Source organism: Sparus aurata, chromosome 22 (assembly GCF_900880675.1).
Source record: "Sparus aurata chromosome 22, fSpaAur1.1, whole genome shotgun sequence".
NCBI classification, from domain to species: domain Eukaryota; kingdom Metazoa; phylum Chordata; class Actinopteri; order Spariformes; family Sparidae; genus Sparus; species Sparus aurata.
The window spans coordinates 30,686,655-30,711,047 of record NC_044208.1 but is presented as its reverse complement, the minus strand read 5'-3'; the positions used below and the strand labels follow the sequence as shown (position 1 = coordinate 30,711,047).

The window sequence follows — 24,393 nt, the reverse complement described above, 5'->3', positions numbered from 1 at the left end:
AATACAGCATGTTCTCGCCAATGAAGAGGGCACTTTAGCACAAATTTTTGCCACCCAAGAGGGCAGTTTATCATGATTTAACCAGCCAAGGGGGCAGTTTAGTGTGTTTTGTCTCCCAAGAGGGCACTTTAGTGGGCGTTTTTCAACAATTGGACCACCCCACCCCGTGCTCACCACTGACACAGAGTTTGCATAATCACCATTGTATCCCCGAATATAATTGGTTGAGCGTATTCGCCAATCGGACAGCAGGGTACGGCAACACCACTAGGACAAACGGGACAAACCACACAGCCCTGAATGCCTGAATGACAAGTATTGCGATTTGGTGTCTTGACTTGAATGTTTGCAAAATGTCACACAGAGCAATGAACTTCAGTATGTTTGTCTGAGTGCTGTCTTTTCTTTCCTCCATCGTTGACATTAATCTGATAAAATGCTGATCATTTTTTGTAACTTGGACCCTGTTGCACACAGACATTTTTTATTTTGGTAAAACTGTTTTGTTCATATTCTCGATCTAGGCTACTTCTTTCTCCCTGAAAATTATAAACGTAATATTTAAAAAAAATAAACAAATGCCTACATGCTTGAGCATGCATACAGGAAAAATCTAAGCTATTGCCTACATGTCATTCAGGCATTCAGGGCTGTGTGGTATGTCCTGTTTGTCCTAGTGGTGTTGCCGTACCCTGCTGTCCGATTGGCAAATACGCTCAACCAATTATATTCGGGGATACAATGGTGATTGGCATGCCCCCAAGGCCTGCCCCCTTACTGACAAAAACCGCCCACCAGAAAAAAATCACTCGCGGGCGAGAAGGGGAAAAGTTTTCCGAGCGAGGAGAGGAGAGTTTCGTGAGCGAGCAGTCTGCGCGGGCAGGGTAAAGTATTGCGAGCGGACTCTGCGCATGCTCGAGCTGTTTTTCTTCTGGCAGGCAACAATATTGCTCCAGGGGGCAGAGATGCAGGATGAAAAATAACTTGCGAGTGCTTGGAAAAGTGCTTAGGGAAAAAAAATGCGCGCATGGATCTTTTATGCCGCATGCGAGAGTCTCAATGTGCGCTCGTGATTTATGGCAGTATTCTATGCCCATAGAGGACAGTTAAGGTGGAACGCTCCTAAAGCTTAGTTCCATATAAATGCACAGATAATTAGTTGTTTTGTCGTTAGTGAAAAACAATATTGACCTTGAAGATGAAAAAGAGCCTCATGATGACTGGGAGCGGAACAAGCTACTGCCAACGTGAGCTGCTCAAAACCTTCTTTTTAGTAAACTCTGTGTACACAAACAATGTTCTCAATGCTCGTGTTCATATGTAAAGACCCTGGTGATACTACCAGCAAAGTTTCACGTTGTGTCGAGCCTTCTTACTGTTTTAAAAATAGAGATTTTGATTCTAGCGCTAATTTGCCCCAAGCACTGACATTGAAAATTAGTTTGACCTGAAAACGAAAATACGCTAAATCTAAAAAGTGCCTCTTTCGTCGTAATTATGCTTTTACACGAAGGTTAGACTCAGGTACATTCACAAAAAAAGCCTAAGTTGCATTTGGGTTGAGGTTCACTTTAAAAAGTTTTATCTCTGCAGTACATTATATAGATGTGCTTTATATAATACCAAATCTCTAATATCTCCACATTCTGCTGAACATTTCAGTTCATTTTTGAATGTTTTAAACAAAACTATTTCATATTGCACCTTTAAAGCCACTGTGACATGAAGAAAAACAACAGTAAACACTAAACAGTCACAAGATCAGAATTAGACTTTATTTCTTAATTATAAAATGAATACGTGTCAGATCGTATGAATCTTTGGACTCAAGCAGTGCAGGTCTTTGATCTACAGGAGGGTATAAACGTTAATAAGGTTTTAGTAGATTATTTACAAAATGGATGACGATGCATGAGAACTTTATTCTACCATGCAACATGATTTTTATGTTTTTATTGTTATCAACACCAGGAACAAAGATGATGAGCGAATGAGAAGCACTGCAGCTGAGGCATAACTCAGAATAACACGCACTGGGAAGAATTTATATATAGATTTATTGTGAAAAACATTTTACGTTGCTTGTGTCGGTTTTAAAGGTCCTGATATAGTTGTGTTTTATTTACTTGTCCTGTTGTGTTTTTTCACTGATTCAATTGCACTGAAGCTGATTGAACGAAAACCTTGAACATTGATGCTGCGCATTTACAACAGACACCAAACAGACAACAGCTAACTGAGATATTGTGAAATCTGTGTGACTCAGCAGAAAATAAACTGCTGAGTTGATTAAAGCCATTTTTCTATGAACTGATTTTATCGTGTATATTTGTTGTTGTTGACACTGTTTCTCTCTGCAGTTTATATCATGCTGTCCAGCTCAGTAGATGCAATTTTGCGTCTATTTGCATCTTTGCTTTGACTTTGTGTGTCATCCTGATGTGTAAAATATTCACTTTGACGACGGGCTGTGAGTGAGGACTCTTGTAATGGTTGCATAGTGCAAAGGAGATGGTTCAGGTAAAGAGGTAACCTTCGTGTTAAATTGGGAACACAGTAAAAAATAATAACACAAAGCTGCATGTGTTCAACAAATTTACACGTCACTGCTACAACAAAATGCTTAGATAAATTAACGTTTGATTGTAAAAATAATCTGCATGAAGTCGACGACTGAAGGAGAAATTGATCAGCAGCTTTAATCAGAAAACTCACCAAAGAAAGAACAAATAATTACCTGGCATAAGAATGTGTTTGACGGTCTGTAGGTTGTCACTCAGCCTCCCATCTCAGTATTCATCTTCAAACTGAACTGTTCTTTAATGACATCTGATAACAGAGCACCTCTGAACTTTGGAACAAAGGACTGAAGTCAAACATTGACAGTATAAATATTTATCAAAGGATCATAAAGATCTGATGTCACAGTCATCATTTCTGACCACTGACAGGCCTCAGCAGGTCAGAGAGAGTCAGAGCTGATCGATGCAGAGTTTCTCTATTTACACCAGAAAACTACAGTTAAACTCTCTGATGCATGAATCTTAAACCTCCCGAACTTGAATTTCAAGATGTACCTAAAAGTCAAACGTTTACAGTTGTGAGTAAATATTAAAGAAAAACCTGTTTACTTTTATTTTTGGTGAACTTTAGTTCAAATCCTTGGCTCCCCCAATTACATGTTGAAGTATCCTTGAGCAGGATACTGAACCCCAAATTAATTCTGATGAGCAGTTGGTTAACATGGCAGCTATCAGTGTATGAATGAATGGGTGAATGTTGAGCGATTACTAAAATGGAAAAGTTCTGTAGAAATGCAAGTTCATTGAACATAACATTGGATGAACCAGGAAGTCTCTTTGACTCAGCAAACCCAGTTATATCATTATATTATCACATCACAAACACTAGAATGGCATTCAGTAGAGCGCACACCTCCGCCAAGACCCAACATTTCCCTTTAAATCATTTGATAAAAAATAAAACAATGAATGACTGCTTTACCATATTATAAACAGATTTTATTGAGTATAAGATTTAGAACTTTTTGAAACATTCACCTGCTTAGTTTAATCTCCCCACAGATCTGGATCCAAACAAAAGTCCTTCATATCTGTTCTAAATTTGGATAAACTTGGAAGACAGGGAGGTTAAAACTTCTGGTCGACAGCTATGTTATCAGGGCCGATACAGATTATCATAAATCAAGGAGAATTAAAACTGATGTTTGGGACGGATATTTATTTGCAATAGAGATCAAACTCTTGTCAAAGTTTCAAACAACCAGTAATTTTGAGGCACCACACAAATATTTCCTTCTTCTTCTACTTTAAAACTTCCTCTTCTACATGTATTTGTTTACTTCAATCACTAGATCACTAGATACTTTGCAGATATAGATTATTCCATGTCTATAGACTATTATTGTGACATGTTATCAATCAGATTGTGTTGTGGAAATCTGACTGAAAAATGACAGATGCCGGTAATCTGAAAAATGCTGATATAAGCCTAATTATTGTCCAGGGCCCATAATCATCCTAACCCTAGCTTGTAGTTACTGTTACTCCTTTCACAGTGGACAAAAAACTCACCTACATCTGGCTAATCAGTATCAGTATCGGCCCTGAAAAGGCCATATCAGTCGACTACTACTCTATATAAAAAGTGTATCTCGAGTGTATCTCAACGACATCATACTAAAGAGACAGACGCTCTGGTTCTGAAACTTTTCCTTTCTGAACTGGATCACATTTGGAGCATAAACTGGACTATCAGCATTGATGCACTCTTAATAGGTTCTTCCTTCTACAGCTCACACAGAGACACAGAACCAGATGACCGAATGCCAAACCCAATACCAATACCAAGTCCAGGATAAAGAGGTTCAGTGAATGTGGTGTTGAAGGTGTGAAGGTGGATCAGTGAGTCAGAAGAGACTCTGTAGAAGGACAGAGTGCCAGCAGGACAGTCCACATACACTGCTACTCTACCAGAGGAGGAGGAGGAGCGCAGGGGGAGGTCTGTCACTCTGTCATTGTGCCAGACGGAGTACCCACCACCTGAGCAGCTCAGACTCCAGGACCGATCATTCATCCCAAATCTGCAGTCAGCACTGTTTCCTTTCCTTCTGATTCCTCTGTAAGTCACTGCGATATGAACTGCTCCTCTCCACGCGACCTCCCAGTAACAGCGACCAGTCAGACCAGTCGTACACAGCAGCTGAGAGAAGCAGTCGAATCTCTCTGGATGATCGGGATATGGCTGGTACTCTCTGACTGTGCTCACGTTCTTGTTGTCATCTGATAGTTTGAACTTCCTGTATGCTGTGTCTGGGTCCAGGGTGAGTTCACAAGCAACTGATAATAAGAGAACAAGACACAACACAGCAGCAAATAATCATTACATACAACAGTTAAAATATATTTAGCAGATTCATGTTCCTGAACAACTATCTGTTGATTGAATCTAAAGGAAAAAACAGTGGTTGGTTTAGTTATTTGGGCAGCTGTGGCTCAGGACCCCTCTTATTTAAGACTTGAACCCCCCTAAAAGAGTAATTTCTTCTCCTTCTAACCTTTATGTTACAAAGTGTTTACCATATTCATGCTTGGAGACCCCCCTGAAAGTGGTCCATACCATTTCTTAACCTTGAACTTAGTTAAAAGAACCATTGGAATGGCTTGAGTTCTCATTAGAGAATACATTCAAAACAGTATGTACTTGCCTATTTACGTATGTAAATACATTATTTCATTTGTGCAAGACATATTATCCTTAGTGTTGTATCGTAGGCAACTGGACCTGTTTCAATATCTTGAAGATGTTTCATCGCTCATCCAAGAGGCTTTTTCAGTTCTAGCTCACTAGAGGGGAGTTGCAGCCTTTCAAAATCTGTGTGGGAGTGTCCTTAGAGAGTCGTTAAGGACACGTGTGAGCTCTGAGTTTCACAGTCATTAGGCCAACTTGTGGGTTGTTGACCCAATCATTCTTTATGTGGGGTGCTAGGGCTGGGTAAGCCCAGGTGTGAACGTTTTTTAGCTCTCTGGGGAGAGAACTCAGTACAACATTGTAGGTGGGTGATTAGTAATATCTTAGGCCACCTCCTCTGTCTCCACCTAACACATTACTCAGTACTGAAGCGTGTGGTCTAACCAGTGTTTTGAGGTAGACAGTTGCAGTTCTGTGGATGGCCTTGAAGGCCAGCACCATCGTCTGGAATCAAATGCGGGCCACAACAAAAAGAAAGTGGAGGTCATGGAAGAGGGGGGTCACATTGGAGAATTTGGGTGGATTGAAAATGGGGTGCGCTGCAGCTTTCTAGTTATGCTGCAATGGTTTAGTCGCAGAGGCTGGGAGTCCATCCAAGATAGAGTTACAAAAGTCCAGGTGGGAGATGACCAGCGCTTGGACCAGGAGTTGAGCTGTGTCCTTTGTGAGGAAAGACCGGATCCTTCGGATGTGGTAGAGGGCAAATCTGCAGGATCGGGCCACAGCAGTAATGTTGGGGGTGCAGGAACCTCGCCGTCGGCGAAGGCGATACTATGACGTCCTTGACAGTGACTGACAGGTCTCATGCAAGGGCAGTCTTTCCCCAAGATAAAAAGGTGTTCAGTTTCGCTAAGGTTGATTTTGAGGTGTTGCACAGCTGTGCAGACATTCAGAGATGAGCGTCACAACGTGGCTGTTGGAGGAGGATGAGGGGAAAGAGAGTTTGGGTGTTGTCAGCATAACAGTGGTGATCAGAGGTGGTCCTAATAATGAGCCTTGAGGGACACCAGTGTGGTTTCTGGGCTCTCTTCATCAAAGGTGTAGGCGAGTAGTATGTTGATAAAAGAATTCTGCGGAGGCAAGGCTGGGTGGAATGATAGAGCAATCTTTATTGAAACAGCCCCCAATGCCAGCAGCCGATCCAGAAGCGGCCGCATTCTGATTTTCTCAAATCTATGGGAAAAGCAAGGCCAAAATGCTTTGCCCTCTGCCCTGTCAGAACTCCTATCAGCCTTTGATCTTAGGAGTTTTACCAAGTGCCACCCTTCTTCTCTTCTGTGCAAGGGTTTTTAGAGTCCATTTCCAGTTCACACCCACTTCTTCTAATTGGTCACTTCAGTATATTAGCCAATAGACAAAAAGAGGAGTTGACCTGTCTCCCTGCTCATCTCCAATTTGGCTGTGGTCAACCTAAGGTCTTCTCCCCAAATTGACACCTCTATCCTTCTACGGTAACATAAACATTTGGGCATCTCCCACGATTTGGCGTGCGGGCCAACCTCAGGTTTAGTACTTTATGATGGCTAACTTTTCACACTCATACAGCTGAAAAACTACTCTAGGACCCTTGGAGCTGTGAGTCTCACTCTGTCTGCATTCCTTAACTCACATAAGGAGAAACAATTAGTCATCGTTCAATCTGAGCTAAGTAGAACTCAAAAATCAGAATGTGTTACCATCCAGATACCTCACCAGTTTCCAGAAAGCAGGGTTTAGACAATGAACCACTCCATGTGACCTGAAAGGTGCGATTTGTCAGGTATGATGTGAACCAGGTTAAAGCAGTGTCACCAATGCCAAGTTCAGGAGGAGGATTTGATGGTCGACTGTGCCAAAACCAGAAGATAAGTTGAGAAGAATGAGGACTGATGAGTAGTACGAGGCACTGGAGGTACCATATAACTCAGTCACTGTGAGGAGGGCCATCTCAGTGGAGTGACCCGTCCTGAAACCTGACTGATTAGGGTCAAGGAGGGTTTTGGGGAAAGATAGGAGGACAGTTGGTTGTAGATGACGGACCATGACCTTGATGACTGAGAAACTTCATCAACAAGCAACTGCCATCAGGGAAAACTATTGCAATGAAGAGGTGTATTTGGTCTGCAACAATATTAAGGTAGTTGGTCCCTGTCAAAGTAACATCCACATCTCGCTGCCTTTGCTTGGCATCTTCGCATTGTGCATCGTGGTGCCATCTCTTCCCTCGGCAGGTGATCGATCAACTGCCAGTTGTAGGCCAGTTGGACAGGAGTCAGCATGGACATTCAGAGTAGTCTGTGGGCAAGCTGGGATACACTGTGTGTTCTGACACCTTTTGAGATAGATGGATAGATAGATATACTTTATTAATCCCATGCTGGGATTTCTATCATAGTGAGTATAAGCCTTTTCAACGATTTGTGCAATAGTAGCTCTTCTGTGGGATTAGGCTAGATGGGCTGGCCTTGACTGCTTCCCATACACATCAATGAGCCTTGGGTATTTTAATGACTACTTTTGGTGGTATCTAACCACTGCATCCTGGGAAAACCCAGAAGACCTACCAATCTGGAGATGCTCTGACCCTGTTGTCCAGCCATCACAATTTTGTCCTTGTGGAAATTAATCTGATCCTTCGGGCCCCTCATGACTGTGATAAGGTTGACAGAATTAGTTTGATTTTTGACTTGATATTTTTTACGAATATTTGGATTTCATTTTTTATTTCATACTGCTGACTTCAATTTCGGTTTAACTTTTGGAGGACATTTTTACGAATATACTGGAATTATATATTTAATTTGTAATCAGTTATACTCTTGGTCTGTTTGATTTGTGTTTTTGATTCACACTTGACTGCACCACAGCAAAGTGACTGCTGGTTTGGCCATGCTTACATTACATTTGTAACAGGTATCTAACAATTTATATCAGGTTTACATTTTTCAGCAAGCACAAATGGAAATGTGATCCCTGAAATTATCTTTAAAGGAGTCATCACCCGGAAATCGCAATTTCTCTCGTTAAATCATGCATATTGGTGTTGGACCTCTGTTGAAACTTGCCTGAAAAGCTAGAGTTTGAAAGTGGCTCAGTTTTTTCGCTTTGGCTCTTTTTCCAAACAGGAATAGCGCACAATAGTGCGCATTCCTAAAGCACAAGATTTTGACTCTGCTCCTGTGGTGACGTTACCACAGGAGGCTACTTGCATAAGCTCGCATAAGCATCGGCTCACAGCCGTCCTCAGCCAGACTTTCTGAGTGAGCACGCAGAATCTGCCTATTTCTCTGTCATTTTCACGCCATACGTCGTGAACTCAGGTCTTACATGTAAAACACGAGTGTGAAAAGTAAGACGGAAAAAAAAAAGAATTTACCATTCAGAGACATCCAGCTGTAAACGTCTCTCTTCCACCGTCTCTGCCTCTTCACTCTACTGTTCGGGTTCAGACTCCAGCTCGTACATAAATGCCTGAATTCCGTAAGGTTCGTCATTTAGTGTGTGCGCCATGACAGGGGGCTGTTTGTGTTGTGGAGTCTGTGTGCATGCAGGCTCGCCCCCCATTCCAGCTCTGTCCTTCCTGCGGCCAATCAACGCGCGCCTCATTACATATTAATACAATGCACATCCGGACCGGTCAAAACCTCGCGCATAATCTCGCGTGAGAAAGTCGCGGTATGAAAAAGTGTCAGAACAAGCTCTATGTTTGATTTTTAAATTTTTTTTTTTTCTAATAAGTTTTAAGAATTGATCCAAAGCGATCCAAGAGGGACTGGATATGTAAAAAACCAGCTGATGACTCCTTTAAAAAGTGTCACTGGGGGGTCTTAAGGGAATGTTTCCTAGGTATGCATTAATTAAGTTTTTTCACCTTAACATGCAAGGTGTGTTTGATCAGCTTTAGATGAAATGTGGTGGTTAGATTCTCATCAGTCAATATTTTGTGAGGGCCGTTATTAGAAAATGTAAATACATTTGCTGTTCTACCATAACGAAAATACACACTTACACTTCCTCACACCTGGTTTCAGTCTCTGCTCGCCACAATTTTCCATCCTAGAGAAGGAAACATAGAATATTATTTTTGATTATGACAACATGGATATTTTACAGCCTTCGTTTTGACTGATTTTCTATCCAACAAGAGTCCTGTTATTCAACGGACCACCTTAAGTAGTGTATGAGTGCTTGTTTTCCATCCATACCTGAGCGTGTCCAGTCTCCAGCTTGGATCCTCAAGTCCAGCAGAAAGCCACTTCACTCCTGAGTCCCCTGGATGATTGTATCTCAAGTCCAGTTCTCTCAGATGGGAGGGGTTGGTCCTCAGTGCCGAGGCCAGAGACAAACAGCCTTCCTCTGTGACCAGACAGCCTGACAGTCTGGAAACAGTTGATAAAGAAGAGTCAAATGAATACAAAATAAATAGTTACCAAAAACAAACAAAAAACAAAACAAAAGACTTGAATTTAAGGAAATGCCTCCCCACGACAGTTCTGTTGCAAAAGAGCAAAAATAAAATGTAAAATCTTGATAGTGTATACAACTTAGCTACATGCATTATGTTCCCTGATATTATCATACATTCTAAGCCATTAATATTGCAAAAAGAAATCTGTTAAAGGGACAGATAATCTCTGACCTGAGAGTTTCAAGTTTACAGTGTGGACTCTTTAGTCCTGATGACAGCAGCTTCACTCCCGAATCATGCAGGTCATTGTTACTCAGGTCCAGCTGTCTCAGACTAGAGGACTTGGAACAGAGAACTGAAGACAGAGCTTCACAACTTCTTTCTGACAGATTACAGCCAGTCAGCCTGAAGGGAATATTAGCAATGTAGACATTTTAGTCAATAAAGTGCAGCATGTGTTTGATATAGTTAATCTATCTATCAACATTTCACCTACAGAGCTTTGTTGGAGGCTTTGACCACTGGCAGCAGCCTCAAGAGAGCCTCCTCTGAAGCAGAGTATTTCTTCAGGTCAAACACATCCAGATCTTGTTCTGATGACAGTAAGATGAAGACGAGAGCTGACCACTGAGCAGGAGACAGTTCGTATGTTAAGAGACTTCCTGATCTCAGGTACTGTTGGATCTCCTCCTCTAGAGAACCATCATTCAGTTCATTCAGACAGTGGAACAGCTTGATGCTTCTCTCTGAGGGATTCTCCTTGATTATGAACTTGATGTACTTGACTGTCTTCTGGTTTGTCTGTGAGCTCTTTCCTGTCTGTGTCAGCAGACCTCTTAGGAGATTCTGATTGGTCTGTTGTGAAAGACCCAGGAGGAAGCGGAGGAACAAGTCCAGGTGTCCATTTGGACTCTGTAAGGCTTTATCCACAGCTTGCTGATAAAAGCGTGTTAATTGTGATTTGGTTTTTATGAAAATAGACCACCGGGAGGTTGTTAGTTCCTCTGCCAGCAGATTGACTCCAGAGTTGATGAATGTCAGATGGACATGAAGAGCAGCCAGATACTCCTGAACACTCAGATGGATGAAGCAATACACCTTGTCCTGGTACAGTCCACTCTCCTCTTTAAAGATTTCTGTGAACACTCCTGAGTACACTGAGGCTGCTCTGATATTGATGCCACACTCTGTCAGGTCTGATTCATAGAATATCAAGTTTCCTTTCTGCAGCTGCTCAAAAGCCAGTTTTCCCAGAGACTCAATCATCTTCCTGCTCTCTAGAGTCCAGTGTGGATCTTCCTCAGCTCCTCCATCATACTTGATGTTCTTCACTTTGGATTGGACTACCAGGAAGTGGATGTACATCTGAGTCAGGGTCTTGGGCAGCTCTCTTCTTTCTCTGGTCTCAAGAACTGTAGCAGTGATCCAGCAGAAGACTGGGATGTGGCACATGATGTGGAGACTTCGTGATGTCTTGATATGGGAGATAATTCTGCTGGCCTGCTCCTCATCTCTGAATCTCTTCCTGAAGTACTCCTCCTTCTGTGGGTCAGTGAACCCTCTGACCTCTGTCACCATGTAAACACACTCTGGAGGGATCTGATTGGCTGCCGCAGGTCGTGTGGTTATCCAGATGCGAGCAGAGGGAAGCAGTTTCCTCCTAATGAGGTTTGTCAGAAGCACATCCACTGAGGTGGACTCTGTAACATCCGTCAGTATCTCAGTGTTGTGGAAGTTCAGAGGAAGTCGACACTCATCCAGACCATCAAAGATGAACACAACCTGGAACTCTTCAAACCTGCAGATTCCTGCTTCTTTGGTTTCAGTGAAGAAGTGATGAACAAGTTCCACCAAGCTGAACTTTTTCTCTTTCAGCACATTCAGCTCTCTGAAAGTGAATGGAAATGTGAACTGTATGTCCTGGTTGGCTTTGTCTTCAGCCCAGTCCAGAGTGAACTTCTGTGTTAAGACTGTTTTCCCGATGCCAGCCACTCCCTTTGTCATCACTGTTCTGATTGGTTCATCTCTTCCAGGTGAGGCTTTAAAGATGTCTTTGCATCTGACTGCTGGTCTGTCTGGTTTCCTAGATGCTGTTTCAATCTGTCGGACCTCATGTTCATCATTGACCTCTGCAGTCCCTCCCTCTGTGATGTAGAGCTCTGTGTAGATCTGATTCAGAAGGGTTGGGTTTCCTGCTTTAGCGATCCCCTCAAACACACACTGGAACTTTTTATCCAGGTTAGATTTGAGTTTACGCTGACATACTGGAGCAAGAGTCTCTGAAAAATAAAATACCAAATAAAATCAATACATCAATGCTACCTGATGAAGGCAAATGTTTCACCATTGCTGCATCTGCGAAATACTTTTTGATATGTTCTAAATGTGTTGTACAGTGCATTTGGAAAGTATTCACACACTTCAGTTTTTACACATTTTTATGTTACAGCCTTACTCCAAAATGGATTCGATTAATTATTTTCCCCCAAATTCTACAAACAATTTCCCATAATGACATGTGAAAGAAGTTTGTTTGAAATCTTTGCAAATGTATACAGAATAAAAAACGAAAAAAATCACACATTTTTGCCATGACCAAGGGTGTCACTAGGTTTTAAAGACAGGGGAGGATTAGCCCCCAAGAGATGCACAGGATGTGAGCGAACGTAGTGCTTGAGTACAACATTTCACAAACAGCTAACAAAGACTGAGAAATGATTTATTGTTGTTATTATTTTGAAGTCACGCAGATTACATTTTAGGCACATATGTGACTAAAATGGTTGTAATTTAAAAACCTGAAAAATATTGCCTTATTACTTGAATTAAAGTAATATTAAGATACTCTTGAAAATATTTGGGTCATGCTAATTTGGCTTTAATATATATATCTTGGCTTTCGACACTTTCTAATCATTACTCTCTTCAATAAAAGCTCAACTTAAATAAGTCTTATATGATGTACCTTGACTGAATTGTTTCATATTTCATATTCATATTGAGTTCCATAAATTCCAAGAATGTCTGAATCACAAATGACTCTATTCTGTAAAATCCTTTAGACTCACCTTTCTAGTAGAGGCAGGGGTGGATTGGTCATCCGGAGTACCGGGACTTTTCCCAGTGGGACGGTCACTAATGGGCCAATGGACAGCCATTTTTTATTTGAGTTTAATTTTTTTATTTATTTAACTTTTTTTTTTGCTATGCCTCACCTTGCCTTGGTAGCTATTGTAACTCTCCCAGCCCGGGAGAGAGACATGCATCGGCCCACAGTGCTCAGCTGCAGACACAGCAGAGAGGTGACGATTGGTCCAGTGGCTTGTCTGTATAAAAGGATACTGGCCCAATGGCCCTATGAGAGGCTACAGAGGCCCAGGAGTCCCGCCCACACATGTTCTAGACCCCCCCTCGTCCAATTACTTTTAATGATGAGGAGTCGATGATAAGAGAGAGAGCGAGTGAGAAAAAAACAACGACTCATCAGTACACGAAAAACAAAAATGGAGAAGGAAATTAAAAAACGCAAAGGCGGTGCAGGAAAATTGAGGAAAAGGAAAAGAAAAGCTCTAGCAGCACAGGCTGCTAAGAGTAAAACAATTACGCAGATGTTTGCTGCAGGGGCCAGCTTGGCCGGGGCTAGCTGGAGGCTCCATTACCACTGCCCTTATGGTGCAGGAGGAGGCTGAAAACATAAGTGTTGAGTAAGACTCTCCACCATGTGAAGGAGGTAGTGATACCGTGGTAAGCAGGTATGTGCCTTCTAGAATGGTGTGGATGAACATTCATTAAAATAAATGGTTCAGAATGGTTGCTTAACTGTCTATGAACTTTACTTGACATAATAAATAGCAAACTCTGGATAGTGTGGTGTGTTACAACTAAATCTAGTTATCTAAAGTATTGGAAAACAATAACCATATGCATATACTATCCTGATTAATTGATTAGTTGCTTTTATTAACCACTTAAGCCCTATTTTATACTTTCATCAAAGGATGCCACACAAAATTGCTCAACTCACATGTTACAATGTGATGTGTTTTGAGCATGTAGATCTCCTTTTTTCACAGTTTTTGATCCTTTCTTCCTATAATGACATCCCCCCAAATCAGGTCACCAGAGTTAAAGTGTTAAAAGTGCCAACATGCACCTTTCTTCGTGCCCACACTCCAATTTTGTCATGAAGGACATTGAGCTAACAACAAAACAAATATGTATGCTTTACATATTTTTTTTAGTCAGTGTTTATGGTTTATTGTCCTTTCTACAGTTTAACATTATACAGTTTAAATTAATAAAACACTGATTAACTACTGTTACAATAAAACATCTGCATCACTCATGATGCAGTACACTAATTACAAGTATTTCCTCTTATGTCATGATTCATTGTCTATACATTATGTTGCGCTGTACTGTCTTTGTAAAATAAAATTAGTGTTTGTCCATTTTTCAGATCATTATACTATTGTTTTCCATACTTTAGCCAACTAGCTAAAGTTCTGATTCCATGCAGATTCATTATGTGCATGTAATCCTGTTCAAACTTAACCTATTCCACACTATTCCTCTACTTTCATGTCCAGGTTTGTGATAGGCGACAGGCCCAGTACATCATCTCCTGTGGAGATGATCTCATCAGAGACCCCAAGCAGCCCAGTGAGCACCACCCATAGATTATTTCACCCATCCCAACCCAGACACCCCAGCTGTTTTTAAATCATCATCCTCAACAAACTACAAAGAACCCCAAATGGCTGAAAGTTTTCCGCTGCAAGGATGGCACCATTAGAAGGAGGCTGTCATACAGTGGTGAACGCCAGGCACTGCACTCCAGTATCCTTCTTAAGAGCAAGTGAGCAACAGACTGTGTAGTTATCATTTATTTTATTCAAGGCTTCAGAATATAAAGGGATATTGTTTAGTATAGTGGTGTTATTAAGAGCTTATGTGTTTGTATGTACATCAATGGGGTGAGTTGGCACAATATCTGCACGCAGATTGTAGTGGGCCGGTCTGGACCAAAAAGTCCAGGGCCAAATTTTTGTCCCAGTCCACCCCTGAGTAGAGGTCTCTCCCCTCTCACTCCCTGTGCTCCTCTGCCCTGACTCCTACAGGTCAATAGGGGTGGTGGTGTGAATATTATTCTCTTACTGTTTTGCAGACAGTCAGCCAGCTCATCCTGTTTCATTCTCCTCAAGAAGTCCAGCGTGATCTTCAGAAAGGCCTCACTGCTGCTGCTAATCCCCTGTTCTTCGTCTTCACTCTGACTCTCTAAGCATTCTGGGTAATCTGGATTTAGAACCTTCTGGAACTTCTTCAGCTTGTTTTTCACGAAACGGACAATGCTCCCTTCAAGCAGCTGGAAAATATTAAAATGTAAACGTACAATTCAATTTAAAGTTGTTGAAAACAGCACAACACCTGGCGCTGAGACTCTTCCGTACTGTTTTCTGTATTTTAAAACATAATCTTTCTGCTCTGTTACGCAGATCACACTGTTGATGATGCCTGTGCTGTTGATTTTACCACGAGATAAGTTAGCTAGCGATCAGCTTGTCTGTTTATTGGCGTAAACTAACTTTTGTTGACATTCTCCAGCTGGAACTCCGACACAGTAAAACCAATACAGGAAGTGAAGTTTACGTTAGCATCGTATTGCTGTAACTTTAACAGAGCAGATTTTTCACTTTTTAATGATATGCTGTAACATTCTACCTTTAGCAACACCCAAAGGGATTCTCTGTTTGGGCCGTACTTTAATAATGACGCATGGCAGTTGAAGGTGTGCTTGTATTGCAATACGCACCATAAATATGGAGACCAGGTCCATGTGGTGCTGGGGCTCAGACTGACTACTGGTCAATAAATTATCCTGATGAGCTCTGAGGAGAAAACACAAAAACAGAAACATGCTGCATTATGTGCTGTGATACATTATGAATCTTATCCTGAACAGATGTTGATATCGTGTGAGAAAATAATTTTAATGTTTTCAATTTATTTTGTTTATGAATAATTTAAATGAAAATCAACATGTGAAACATTCTGGCACTGATTTTTAATCACTGCATCATAAAACCTGGATGCTGTTAAGAAAATGTATTTTCTATTTGAAAATTTCTCTACAATCAAAACAGGTGTCTTATCTAAAACCAATGAAGTTTAATATTGTAACCATTATTTTCAGTCATAAAAACAAACCAGCATGACGGTTCTGAAAATACATTAACCATGTTTCTGCCAAACAGTAATTTATTTATTCCAACATTCCTGCTGTGTGTTGAAGTGTCCTTGAGCAAAATCCTGAACCCCAAACTGCTCCTGATGAGCAGTTGGCCCCTTGCATGGCAGCCTCCACCATCAGTGTATGAATGTGCATTGGCGTGCACAGGTAGACACTAGGTGGTGCTGAAGCACCTGCCCTTTGCCCTCTGGACCAAGCAAGCGCCCTTTTGAAAGTTCGGGGGGGGTTTTTTGTTTGTTTGTTTTTTTTGTGGCCCATGCTCCACCCCCCACCCCACCCACACACACCTCTGTCAACGTGAACGCGCAGAGCGGACACAAACGGAGGCGTGTTGTAGCAGCAGACAGTGCACAGCTACAGCCCAAACACACCTCCTCCCCTGCCCACCAGCCAGGTAACACATAAATGAATCGAGTCGAGCAGTGCCGGTCCTGAGTAATTTGGTGCCCTAGGCAAAATCTTGGGCGGCGCCCCCTTGCATCGCAGTCAATTTCACAATCAATTTTCATACACTCACACAGAAACTGCATGTATATATTCAAGATTTTATTTGTTTTAAGTAAAAAATAACACACCAAATAAAAGCTGAGGAAAGAAACAAGTGATAAAAATACAATATAAATAAGGCATTGTGCAAACACATTATCTCTCAGCCTCAGCAAGTGCCATCTCTCGCTTATCTATTGTCAGCCGCTTTGCAAAACGACCTTCAACTCCTTCCATGTTGCCATGTGGGTATTGTGCTCCTGGCTATCCTCATAAAAGTGGCTTACATTGTTCCAGTTCTTCAGTCCTTCCTTATTAAGTCTGTATTCTTTTGGAGAAAACATTTAGCAGCAGAAGCAGTGCAAGCTATCATTTCTGTTTGAGTACATCAGCCAGTTTCTTTTGATTTGTTCAGCATTGACTAAGACTCTGTTACAAAAGTCATGTTGACACTCTCCATCTTTGTTTTTGGGAAATGTGTAACTGTTTTTTTATTTGAAATGGCCCTCTCTGAACTAACTCTCATCTCACTTAGTCAGTCAGCAGGTCTGTTGGTGCAGCCTTTAGTCCGGATGCTGTGTCAATCTGCTGTGCTGAGGTAGAGGACAGGAGCACCTGATGCTGTGTCACTGCTGTGCTGAGGTAGAGGACAGGAGCACCTGATGCTGTGTCTCTCTGCTGTGCTGAGGTAGAGGACAGGAGCACCTGATGCTGTGTCTCTCTGCTGTGCTGAGGTAGAGGACAGGAGCACCTGATGCTGTGTCTCTCTGCTGTACTGAGGTAGAGGACAGGAGCACCTGATGCTGTGTCACTGCTGTGCTGAGGTAGAGGACAGGAGCACCTGATGCTGTGTCTCTCTGCTGTGCTGAGGTAGAGGACAGGAGCACCTGATGCTGTGTCTCTCTGCTGTGCTGAGGTAGAGGACAGGAGCACCTGATGCTGTGTCTCTCTGCTGTGCTGAGGTAGAGGACAGGAGCACCTGATGCTGTGTCTCTCTGCTGTGCTGAGGTAGAGGACAGGAGCACCTGATGCTGTGTTACTGTTGTGCTGAGGTAGAGGACAGGAGCACCTGATGCTGTGTCTCTCTGCTGTGCTGAGGTAGAGGACAGGAGCACCTGATGCTGTGTCACTCTGCTATGCTGAGGTAGAGGACAGGAGCACCTGATGCTGTGTCTCTCTGCTGTGCTGAGGTAGAGGACAGGAGCACCTGATGCTGTGTCTCTCTGCTGTGCTGAGGTAGAGGACAGGAGCACCTGATGCTGTGTCTCTCTGCTGTGCTGAGGTAGAGGACAGGAGCACCTGATGCTGTGTCACTCTGCTGTGCTGAGGTAGAGGACAGGAGCACCTGATGCTGTGTCTCTCTGCTGTGCTGAGGTAGAGGACAGGAGCACCTGATGCTGTGTCTCTCTGCTGTGCTGAGGTAGAGGACAGGAGCACCTGATGCTGTGTCACTCTGCTGTGCTGAGGTAGAGGACAGGAGCACCTGATGCTGTGTTACTGGGCTGGTGGTGAAATATGTTAAAGTGCATCTGAAGAGAGAAGAGAAGTATATGTGACCACTGCATGTTACATTTTATTAATAATAATAATAATAATAATTGTTGCGGCTTCCTTGACAAAACCATTTGGCCGCTGAGAGTACGAGGTTGGGTCCTCAGGTTCGCGGATTTGTGACGCGCTAGGAGGCTATGATTACAGATACGCTGAGATCCAAAGATGCTTTTGTTACATTTATTATGAACGAACAGTACAGAGCTATTACAGCGCAATAAAGATGGATAAATGGAATAATGAAAACCAGCGGATCAAACAGACAAAAAAGTGATGAATGAATGAGTGGATAGCGGTCAACAAAAATTACAGCTACTACCCAACCCTGTCTCTCTCATCATCTGTGTCACAGGTGAGTGCGCACCTTTACACACACACTTCCGCACGTGCACACGCCCACTCCCACGTGAACCACCGCCTCTGCAACACACACACTCTCAAGCACACCGTGCTCCTCATCTTCAACCTGTATGTCTCCTACAATAATAATAATAATAATAAAAACAGATTGGTGTGTGCCATACATAAGACTAATGTAGACTAATAATGAAAATGTGATGAGATTCATTCAACTTTATTGACATTGAAAAGCAATATAATCTAATCAGAGTGTAAGTGCAGTGTATATATTTTGTCTATGAATTATATGGGAAAGCTAAGGTGTGGAGTATTAACAGTAATACACTTTAACAGCACTTTAACACTGATGTAAACTTTAACAAACATAAACTGACACAGTAAACCAAAGGCTTACATCTATCCTGTTACAAAGGGGATGGAAAACTAATAGCATTATAACTGACATACAAGCAGGAAAGACACCTGTAAAAAAACACCTGTACAGGCCTAATGTTAACTTTCCAAACATCCCTGATGAATTTAAGTGGAGTAACATTAACACACGTCGACTCAGCTATTTATTGATTATTAACAATGCTGCTATCCGAAGTAACGTTAAGCTAGCAAGCTAACATTCTGCTCCAACAACGATCATTAAACTATTAATTTCATTCACATTGACGTTACTGTACCTGTATCTTCTAAACGTTTTTCTTCCTCTTCTTTCCGCCTTTTCCGGGTTTCATTCTTTTGGACCTTGTGGTTCTGCTACAGTATCAGTAAATCTCTCTCTTGAGCCTCTTTCACACTGCCGTTTGCATGCGGGGATCCTGCGCCAATTCTCCGCACCCTCCTCTGTGTGAAAGTTTCAGATGCGGAGAGGGGGGAAATTTCGCTCCGGCGCTGATCCGCCTCTGGAGGTAGTATCAGGGCCGCATTATTGGTGAGCCGTCCCAGTGTGAACGGATAATCCGGAGGCGCGGAGCGAGGGCGTGTCGGTCTGACAGTCTGATAACTGCACAGGTCCTTCACTCAACTAAATACAGAGAAATGTCCCACAGAGCAACGTTACAGGACCGAACAACAGTAACGTAGTAACTGTAACTGTCTTTGGCAACTTATATGAGGAAAACAAATACCACAGCTGTATGTGGAGAAGTGTCTGTCCTCCTGTCTGTCCTACTGACTCTTCCTCACATTTCTGCCCGAAAAACAGCGTCTGTCACCGGCGAAAAACTTTAACTCACCGAGTGTTTGTGATGAAAATAAATCACTGCGACCGTCAGCCCTCCGGACCGAGACTTCAGGGAACTTTCCCCCAGAAAACAGCCTCCGTCCCCGCAAGGCAAGGCAAGTTTATTTGTATAGCACAATTCAGACACAAGGCAACTCAAAGTTGCGAGTGACAGAGTCAGACAGCGTCCAGTTTACTGATGGTGATTATGTATAATTATGTAATTTAGCACGAAAAATTTAACTCCGTCACTTTCAGGATGTTTGGTGGGTCAGGATCTCAATCACTACACATTATAACAGCATCTATATGATTATAAACTGTCCGCGGGTTTAGATTAACAGGGGAACACCTGGGGGAACACCTACGTCATCAACATGACGTGTACCGTCACGCCTCTTTAGGAGCCGCAGCGCCGGCTTTCTGTGTGAATTACACACGTGAAGGCGGAGATGCTTCGCTCTGTGTTAATCACCATCGGCGGAGAATTGCCGAACCACCGCTCTGGAGATAATGCGGAGACGCTGTGTACAAAGGGCTTTGGTCTTGGGGTCTCGGTGCGGTCAGATTAAGGCAGCTCGCCTCTCGACCCGCCCCCCTCACAGAGGACAGGTACAGTGCACCGAGCCAGAACACAGAAAAAAGGCCTCTGCGTTATTAAATAGTTCTTGCCAGGGGCGGACTGGCCATCTGGACGTTCTGGAGAATACCAGAGCGGCCGGTGCAGCAGGACGGCCGCTGCGCAGCCGTCAGTTTTTTTTTTCTCTTGCTTATAATCGACCATAGAATGGCTTCTCACATTTAGGCTATTCTGCTAACACAGTGAGAAAAGGGAAAAGTTGTATTAAAAATAAATACAAACAAACAAACACTCCACAGATCACTCAACTGGTCCAAACAACGGAATAGATCACAGAGCAGCTGGTCATGACCACTGTGCCACTGGTCGTGACCAGTGTTTTTAGCGCCCCTAGTGGTAGTGTCCACTGGTCCCTGCCACAGACCAGCTGGTCCTGACCACACAGATCTTCATAATCAATGATAATAACAATATTAATCATAATAACCCTGATATGGTGTATTTTATAGAAAAAGGATAATGATCTCTGACATTTATCCAGCTAACAGTGCTGCCAAAACGACCGGAAAGAAAAGAAAATAATAAAAGTCCTTCACAGACCACAAAAAACCACAGGGCCGATCACTGAGGAGCTGGTCAGGACCAGTATCTTTAGCGCCCCTAGTGGTAGTGACCACTGGTCCGTGCCAGAGACCATGGTCCCTGGACAGACCACAGAATCAGCTACAACCCCCTCTCCGGAGCTGAAGGCGGCCAACAAATGTCACAGCAGTCCCAAGCTCGTTTCTCCCGGCTGTTTCAAGCGTCAATAAAGTTTTTAAGCTGAAGGGAAGCCAAATTTCCCCCAATCCTACACAGTAGATAGCCAGCCAATCTAATCACTATTTATATGCCACATACGAGTCTCTATATCACATGGTTATCTTCTACAGTCACAAACTTTTATATCACTCTAGTCTGCATTGTTTTGTAGCGAAATGTCTCATTCAAATGTTCAAAAACGTGCATGGTTTGAAATAAAACAATTCTACCTGCATTTTTAATTTGAATAGTTGTTTGCAAAAGTTAAAATGAAGCAATGCCTTCTGGGAATTTCAAGACTGAATCGAGTGGACCGTCTGAGTGTGGTTGTTGGAAGTTGGAGGTTGGGAGTTGGAAGTTGACTGAGTTTAAGCTAGCAAAAAAATGAATTGAGGTATCAAGTGACACAAGGTGGGAGCGGAGAAAAAGAGAGAAATCTCAGAGAGCACTGTTAGTTGATGGTGAAAAATGCTGCAAACCGACTGATTTGTTTTTAAAATCGTGACAGTAAGACACGTTTGTATTATGGAGCAGCTGGCTCTGATGATTTATTCATGTGTTTTATGTATTGGTGTGTAGTTGTTTATAGCTTGGGAATTTACGTTTACTATCACCGGGGCTATCAAAAGTGCCTGTTCTTTACGTGCGTCAAAAGTTGCGCGTGGGTGCGCACACCCCCCTTCCGTGGGCCGCTGGTGGGTGAAAATGCCAGGGCCGTTTTTTGTTCCCAGTCCATCACTGGTCCTTGCCATGACGTTATATTGCTGTGGGCTTATATAATATTTCGAAATAATAGTAGTAATGGCACTGATAAAAAAAAAAAATATTCATTCATTCATTCATTCATTCATTCATTTATTTATTTATTTATTTTCTCCCCCCGTTTTCAACACCCCCCATGGATGACGGCACCCCTAGCATTTGCCTATACTGCCTATGCCCAGGGCCGGCTCTGGAGTCGAGTGTGTTGTTTGCCCCCTAAGCCTCAGTTGCCAAGCTATAACTTGCATTTATTTGTCTCTGTTGTGAAGTAGCCTGTCTCAATGCCACACAGCTGGGCATAAATTAGCCGACTGCTCACTGCTTAACAAGCTAGACGCTACCCAAAATCAATAATAGATATGACGTGATGATGACCACAGGTAGAGTTTGTCATTGGTATCCTACAGCATGTGAATCTATCGGTATACTTAAGATGAATATTTAGTAGGCTATTGTGTAGGTTTACATTAGGCTACATAATTAACACTTGCAGTCATTTATTTGCTAAATGACAAACAGGCATAAAGATAAAGTAGCCCTGTGCCTTGTTGAAATATAACCAAACAGTCTTATTCATATTGTTGGTCTCTTTTTATTTACCAATTGCAGCATAATGCCTAGAAAGGAGAGGATAAGAAAGGAAGAAGAAAGGGAGCTACAGCAGGCAGCCCAGGGGAGCAGCTCTCTGCATCCACCAACAGCAAGGAGGAAGAGGAAGATGAAAGGTCAGAATCAAGGGTCATGTTCACTGTTTAGGGCATTTTAAAGCTCAGATTTAAAAGTTGAACTGTTCCTCTAATTTTACTGAAATATCTTAAAAGCTGTCCACATTTTATTGTAATTACACAAAGTGGTTTGGCTGTACTAAATTAGGCATTAAGCTATTTTAGCTAATTATATTATTTTGTACCAACAAGTTATTTCGATGTTACAAGACTTGCAGTAATCATGTATTTACCTTAATGGGCTATATTCAACCTTAAAAAACAGGCTATTACTAAAACTATTATTATTCTATTCTAGGCAGCTACAGCAGGGTAGCAGTAGACTTATTTTTTAAATCTTACACTGCTATAATAAGGCAGCCGTCAGTTATACATGCAGCATAAAGTGCCCTTATTTTTCACTGAGCACCTGCCCCCCAAAATGTCTGTGCACGCCACTGTGAATGTGTGTGAATGGGTGAATGTGACAGGTGTTGTAAAGCACTTTGAGCGGTCAGTAGACTGGAAGATTTATGTAAGAGCGTAAGTGTTTACCGTCCGGACATTTGTTAATGTTGCCGGTGTTGCACTTGAATATGTTCGTGTTCTTTTTTTGGAAAATGTCCAGTTGCGTTCTTTTGTAACTGTATGTTGACTTACTGGTTTTCAGAAGGAAGTCTTCTTTTAAAAAGAAGAGGATTATCCTTAGACTGGTCGCTCTTGAAAGACACACAGCTTAGTCCAGATCCAGATGGAAATGCAGATCCAGATCCGGGTTCAGATCCAGGTCCAGGTTCAGGTCCAGCAGAGTCTCGATGCTGCTTCTCCTGCCTTCAACAGACCACACAGAGCTTTGAGTGTGAATCATGATGGTGGAGTGATGTGAGTGGTGGACAGGTAGAGATGGTGGTCTCACCTCTGAGCTTTGGTCTGGCTGTCAAGTTCCCCAAACAGAGTGGTTTTAGAGGGACGGACTCCCTCCTCTTGGTCCTCACACTGATTCATAGCAGAGCCCACACCTTTACACACAACAACATGATCAGTTTTACATCCCAGGACATTTAAGTGTTCATCCTCACTAACATGTCACAAAAAAAATACTTGGCGCACCAGCAGCCGAGCTGACAGACTCTGTCCAACCAGTTCTGACATTCTCTGAATGTTTCTTCACTAGCTGCTTTGAGCAAGAACAAGAACACAGGCAGATCACTTTCAAATAAATGTCTTTTAAAGTAAACAGATATGAAAGCACATGAAAGCAAAAACAAATTCAGTTGCCCGTCGACATGCAGAAACATTTCTCCTGTGCAGTGAAACAGTGATACAGCACAATGTGATCAGAGTGATGGAGATGATCAAACATGTCCACACCTGTCTGGAAGGATTCTCACCTGCTGAACTCACCTCAGGTCAATTTACAGACACTTTCCAGCTTCATGTGTGGAGGAAACACTGGGAGAGAAGAAGCTGCTCATTTCTTCCTGGTCAGTCCTGGTGTCTGTGTGCATCTGATCTGAGGACGCCGTCACACCCTCATAACTTCAGAGTCCAAGTCTGAAAAAACATCACAGTCACGTCAGAACCGGTCCAACCAGTGGCACAAACCCAGCCAATCAGAAGAGTTTATATTTCCTTGTTTGTCTCCCTGAACAGCCTGAAGAGATAATCTAATTAATGTTGATGCTTTGTTGGTGTTTGGACTAGTGTGTATATTTTTATCATTAAAATGACATTTTATCTAAGACAGAAACTCAGTCATTATCAGAGAAAACCGAAAATAAAATGTCCCCTGTCCACTAGATGGTGATAAAAATTAAGAGGGACATTAAATAAATAGGTCAATTAATACAAAAGTAAAATTTGTAACAATTCTGGTTCATTAAATGGCTTATTCATTTAGTTATATACTATTGAGTCATTTATGTCTTGATCTTCCTTATAGACAAGTCAAAGTGAAAATGCCTGTCTCCTCACAATGTAAATCTTCACAACAGAGTACTTAAATAATAACTGCTAGCCTGTTAAGTT

General features: G+C 42.3%; 1 protein-coding gene and 1 pseudogene across 1 annotated transcript in view; both read right to left on the bottom strand.

Moving 5' to 3' along the window:
• The window catches only part of LOC115574085 (NLR family CARD domain-containing protein 3-like), a 30,155-nt gene extending 27,317 nt beyond the window's left edge, over window positions 1–2,838 (bottom strand). The window contains exon 1 of the mRNA XM_030405326.1: window positions 2,738–2,838. The gene's annotated coding sequence lies outside the window, so the exon portion shown is untranslated. The remainder of the gene's footprint in view (window positions 1–2,737) is intronic.
• Window positions 251–23,823, bottom strand: LOC115574123 (protein NLRC3-like; annotated as a pseudogene).
• Between the last annotated feature and the right edge of the window lie 570 nt (window positions 23,824–24,393).